Raw genomic sequence first — 6677 nt, 5'->3', positions numbered from 1 at the left:
ATACTTAAAATACATAGTACTGTTCTATCCATTTCTACAGATGCCTTACATACAAACCTTTCTTTGTACCTGCTTAGAGGCAAGATATGATTAGGAGCAACTTTGAAATTTTCAGTCTTCAGCATGGAAACATGCAGTAGGATTTAGATTTTCGTAATGAAGGCATTGTTTGAACTTTGTGTGTACTGCAGGATAAAAAATATAGGTACAAAATGGCAGAGAAACCCATCCCAACAACTGGCAATCATTGTCTTATCCCTAGCCTATTCATCTGGTATATATTGTAGCATAATTCTTTGAAGAGAACTCAAAGCGAACAGCAGAAATGTTTAGATTTTCAAGCTGTTTTGAATGTTGAACATATTAGATATCTGAGGAGACATTAGTTTGTGGTCTGATATTTATTATCACAAATGAAGGCATACACCCAAAATACCAAGTGGCAAAACCACAGAAGTTTGACATATGACTATCCCAGCTTCGGCAGGCTCGACATCTATACAGCTGTGCAGTGAGAGTCACCGTCTCATTAGTGCAGTGCAAAAACGTGCTGCAATGGGGTCTGAGTCTGTGAAGCAGCATAACATTCTAACCTGACACTGCTCTCTTTCTACAGAGTTCAGCTGCTTTCTGTGGAAAAATTACATCAGCACCCTTAAATCTACAGTTGTTCTCTAGTTTCGTATCAGCGATTTCTTTCCATAATCAAAGTTCTGGAAAATAATCTGAGTTTTTCTTAGAGACTGCGGCATCCTGAGGTGATTATTAAAAATTTCAGAATGCTTTCCAAATACTTTTAGAATACTTGGGTGTTTATTTGTGCATTTTTGGAGTAGTGTTTTGATTAAAGCACTGAAGTGTCTCTTGTGTGTTTCAGAAAAATGTGGACTCTATCCATATTGCTAAAGGTATTTTGAGCTTCCTTTTCATTTAGAGTGCATAGCCTATATGTGGAGAGCATTTCTTGCCTTTTAAAGAAGCATAATACTTATATTTTTATGTATATGGAGTAGTTATTTAAATTTTATACTGTACCTTGTCTTTGCCTTGTCCTTTTTTTGTGCCATATGCCAAGAAGCTCAGAGAATTACAAAAATTGCTAACTATGTATTTTGATTTTAGGCTGCTTTATTTCACAAGTTTTGTTTTTGTTGACTAGCAGTTCAAAAGATCTTGTTTGGCGTAGGCACCTTCCAGTCTCTTCTCTGAGCTGCCCTACCCCCGTTTTCAGTAATGTTCTTCCTCTTCAATAGCTACCAAGAACAACCTTCAGCAGCTTTTCCCAGCAGTCAGAGTGCTCGCTCTGTTTTTCCTGCTCCCATGAATATCTCTGCTCAAGCAAAGCTGTGCTGCTGCCCTTCATTCCAGAGAGCATGAATCATCTCAACTTTGTATATTTCTGTACCTATCTATATAAAGCCAATAAGGATGGGGTGGTTCCAGTTTTGTTAGGCTTCAGGCCAATTCCAGAGTATGTAAAGTTTAATATTCTATGGATTGCACGCAAAGAAAAGAGTTTTGTTTAATAAGAGAAGGCGCAGGGTCAGCTCTTCCCCGTGTCTCTTGTCCCCTGGTCTAATTTTTCTTCACATTAATTGTGCTAACTTTTTTTCATCAAGGAAAGCATGAGTTGGCCTATGGAAAAAATAACTGTCTTGTCCCTGCTTTTCTTCAACCTCCTGTTAGGGAAACACTTTGGGAGTGGTGATGGAATATTCTTGTTGTGCCTGTTGCCACTGTACCACAGCATCTTCGCTGCTAAAACCTGGAGGGAAGAGCTCCCACTTCTGCAGCTGTGAGGCAGGTTCTCCTGGGTTCACAGGTTGAGCAGAACAAAAGAGCTGGAAGCTGCTTCCTCATGAAGATAGGGCTTTTTTGTCTGATTTGTTTTAAAGGGAGAAATTAATTGTTTGGAGGCCATAAAAGTATTTTGACTATCTGATGCTTCCAGAAGAAGGTGGTCTGTAGAGCTGCATCTGTTCGGAGCTGGCTCAGTAGCTGTCTCTGGGGAGGAAGGCAGAAGTCATCTGGCACAAAACACTCTGCACAACTGAAAATGACAAACTTCTCATTCTTATGAAATGAGTCCTGGCACAGTTAATATACACACAGAGCAGTCATCAGTGTTGTTCACTTCCAATCCCTGCAAATTGCTCAATGATTTCTTCAAGACTTGCTGAGGTAAGGAGTGAGAGGGCCAGGAGAAGGCTTGAGGTAGTGGAGACTCAGGATCATGTTACACAGATGGGGTCCCTGTGCTAAGTAAGATGTTAAACTCGGGAGTCTAAGACCTCAGACACTGGAGACTGAAAAAGTTCTTGATTAACAGATGGTAGAAGACTGTAGATTTCATTTAGTGCTGTTGTAAAGTCGTGGCTTCTAACCTCTTGCAGCATGTAAACCTTAAATGTTTCACCTCTGTAAGTGATCTAGCAGATAAGGGCTTTTTCTTAATCATTCTTTTTCAGACTTGTAGCAATGGCTGATACTTCTTAGACAAAGCATTTTGTTGCTTTTCGGTTGCTTTTCTGTCTTAGGGGACATGTTGAAAATGAAACTCCAGTCAAACTGAATACCTTCAACATGAAAGATCCTTGCGTTTGTGTAACGCTTCATCCCTTGGAATGACTTCTTTTTGTTTAAATTCATGTGTTTAACCTGTTGGATACAAAATTGTTAAATGAATTGGGGCAGTTTCATCAAGCTGTTGGATGTGAACTCATGAGCATAAGTGGCTTCCCAGAGGTACTTTGGAAGGTGATTTTAGGAATACTCATAAAATGCATTATTTCTTCACAGTGTTGATTCAATAGCCCATTCTCTCATGCCAGTGCATGAACTTTGAAGCGTTATTTTACATTTTCTGAGTGTTTCTTAACTCTGTTTTCAGTATATGTGGTGGTGTTAATTGTGAACTGCTAACCAGGATCAGACTTGCATTGAGGTTTTGATACCACTAGGATTTCTTGCAGACATAGTGTTCTCAGAAGTAGCTGAATAATTAATAGAAACAGTTCACTTACAAGATAAACTGGTTACACTTCTTATCAGAAACTTCATGCGTAATTTAGAAATGGTTAAATATAAAACCTGCTGATGTTATGTTAATAGTTCTTTAAATCATCTGTTGTAGGCATGTGTGATCATAAGTAGAAGGTAACAGAGGGTTGTTTGCTGTCGTTTTAAAACCTGAAGTACTTAAAGATTCCACCAGCCATTTATGAGCCCTTTGTAAAGTGCATTATGAATATAATCTTGGAGATTGTGACTTAAGGCCCTTGGCTATTCAATCACTCTCTTGCTTTGAACTTTGCTTTTCTATCCTGATAAAGGAGGGCATTCCCATCTTGTTCAGAACAGAAAAACCTGCAAGTGTTTTTTGATTCAAGCAACAAGATAGTGAAAAGCTTTCTTGATTATGCAGATTTTGCATTGACTTTCAGGTTGAGTACAGTTTATCTCAAGAGGATTTTCTTTGGTTTTTAAGTGATCCATAAATTGCAAGTTTTATGGGCAATGGAACAGCCCTTTACTTAGGGTACTTAGGGTACCCTATGTCCAGGGACAAGAACTGGCCTGTGTCCATTTCAGGAAGGGTGCCTGAGGTCAGGCAGCTGAATGAAAACTGTCACTGGAGAGCTGAGTAGCCGAGCTGTTGGTAATTGAGTTCTGCCCATCCGAACTTCACAGTCACGCCTCGCAGGGCTGCTTGGAGGCAAAGGGCAATCAAACACACATTGTCAGCCTTTCCACCACTGGGTACCTCTTCATCCTCACTTATAGCTCCAATGAGTTTCAAAAGAGGTTCATATTGCACAGTAGTGCAATATTGCTGCGGTAGTATAGTTTTGTACAAGAGGTAACAGCTGTATGGTTTTGTATATGGTGTTATTTTAGAGCAGTGAAGTATTTGACAGTACCTGCTGAAATTTGGTACATGCTTATGAAAGAAATACTCATTAATTAAGAAGGACTTCATAAGATTCTCAAGTGAGTGTCTCTTCATGATTAGCAGAAAAAGACTGAAGATTCTCAGAACCTTCAGACAAGATCCTCAGTTTAAGGATGCATTACTCAGCCAAAACAATGTATTGGACCCAAGTATAAATACACTTCCAGTATGAACATTGATCAAACAGATGCAGCCTGGGAGGATGATATATTGATATTCATTCTTGTGGATTGTGTTAGAAAGGGACTGGTCAGGCCTTGCAAGATGCTGAACACCTTTCTGATATTGTAGCACTGCAACCAGCAGGTCAGACCAGGATTGCCAGTGCTGTTCTCGACATCTGCTATGTTTTGCCTTTTCTTTTTTTTAAACTGCTGGAGTGTTCTTTTATTTTAAATGTTGTTGTCATTGCCTAGAATTAAAGTGGAACACATTTTATGTGAAGAGGATAGTTCAAGCAGGGAAATGTATGTCTTTCTATGTCAATATTGTGCCTCCCAGACACAGACCATTGTCTTAGATTCTCATTCACTTCAGTTGCTGCTGAAGCGCATTGCTGGACTGTCTGCCTCATGATTAATTAATTGCTTTTAATTTTGTAAGACTGCAGTTATGGGTTTGTGGACTCAGGTCCTTTATGTGAGACACTACTGGGTCTGATGCGCATTTTCAGCCAATGTGTAGGCATTTTTACACTCTGATTTAATTGTTGATGAGGTGGATGTTCAAATGACACTAGAATCTGTGAGAGGAGACATTTCAGCTCTCAGTCTATATCCATGATGGGGAAGTTTAGAGACTTGTCCGCAGAGCCCAGCTAAAACCAGGGGAGTAGGTTACTTTAACTGCAGTCCCATCTAAAAGATCGTGGATTCAGGAGAAGCAGATACTGAACACCTTTACAACTCCACAGAGGTGGCCTATTCAAGATCCAGCTCTAAAATAATCTGGGTATGGACCAAAATTCTAGCACAGAAATGGATCTTTCTGTTCTAATTCTAGATGGAGTCACCAGGCTGGGAGGATGTAGTTTGATCTGCCAGTCAGGAATACTGCATTCATTGATTTCAGTAGCCAGGCATAGAAAATGGGTTTTAAAATGTGTAAGGCTGAGAGGCAAAGACCTCTGCACTAATCTGGTGAGTTCAGCACAAAAGCTTGGTACTGCATGAGGTTTGGTTTGGTTTGGTTTGGTTGTGGGTTTGGTTTTGTTTCATGAGGTAATATGAAACAATGCATTGCTTTCTGTAAGCTTTCTAGGACATTCTTGAACATGTGTTGCTTTCAAACCATTAGGAAAAAAACATTTTGAAGCCATGTTAGCTTATTAGAGCTTTTCATCTGTGCAGACTGCACAGGCAGCTTGTGAAGAAGTCAGGATGCCAGACCCAGACCTATTTGTTTTCTGTAGCTGCAGAATATGATTTAAATATGGCATTACTGGCTGGCCCATTTTTGAAGTTGCTGCCAATTAATTTGCTATACACATAATTTTCTTAAAACTTCAACAGTGCAACCTGGGTGCACATTCTAGCTTGAGTTACATGGTTTTAATTTGTTGAATAAACTCCAGTAGATGCTCTGTTAGGAATACAATATTTACAGATATCATTTGTGTGTTACTTAATGAGGTATAACCCAAGTCATCACCATGCAGTTCAGAAATAGAAGGCAACAGCTGTAATACTGAGAAGGAGATGCAGGTCACTAGTTCAAACCTTGAGATTAAAGGGATGACTTTTACCCTACTGTCTTTACTTTGTCATGCTTGCTATAAGTAGATGTCAAGGCCCTCTGGTTTATAAACCACTGAGCTTATATTTCTCTTGTCTTATTTTAATTATTTTTATTTTTAGTTAGTGAATCTGATCATTTTCCTCTGCTGATATTTAAGTCTTACTGACTTAAGTGGAAACAGGATTTCCTGTGGTGATTAAAACCACAGGTGCTAGGATTAAGGAAGGCCTTTTTTTCAGTGACACATAGACAAAAACTGGAATGATACAGAGAAGATTAGTGTGGCATCCTCAAGGCTGACAAGCAGGTTTGAGAAAGCACTTGAGGGAATCAAACTCCAAGAGGTGTAACCATGGGGCAACTTTTCTGGCAAAGTTTTTATGAAGACTTGAATCTTAACTGATTCAAAGCTGGAAATTGGCTGTTGGAAGCAGAAACCTCTTTGGATGCAGCGCTAATGTGTGCAGCCTTTATAGAAAATGTGTATGTTTGTAGAATAGTGGGTTTAGGCTACTGATGCTTCCCTAGACCCCCTAATGTCTGGCTGTACTCTGTGGAGGCAGGGTGCAACTTTACTGGCGAGAAGCTATTTTAGGAGTTCTAAAATCCAAGCCATGTAAAATGGTGATGTTCCTTTCTGTCCCCTTTCCCTCTTATCCACAAGACTTTTTTTTTTTTTTTTTGGAGAGTGGGGAATTATTCTGAGGGTCAACTGTAATATCTCAGCACTTCCTGAACATTCCCCTTTCTTTCAGATTTTAGTCATTCTGGCTTGAGGTGTCCTGTCTAAAGTTCCAGTGTTGTTGTTTTGGGGTTTTTTTTGGTGGTCTTTGGTACAGTTTTTGGGGGGTTAATTGCATTCTAGATGTCTTTTATTAAGGTGCAGTTTTAAACACAGACTATACACTGTTGTGTGGACATTACAGCTTTGTGTTCTTACTTGATGGTGATGATGCCATTCCATAAGTTCACAGAGATCACACCCAAA

Source organism: Corvus cornix, chromosome 3 (genome assembly GCF_000738735.6).
Source record: "Corvus cornix cornix isolate S_Up_H32 chromosome 3, ASM73873v5, whole genome shotgun sequence".
Taxonomy (NCBI): Eukaryota; Metazoa; Chordata; class Aves; order Passeriformes; family Corvidae; genus Corvus; species Corvus cornix.
This window is presented reverse-complemented; position numbering follows the sequence as displayed.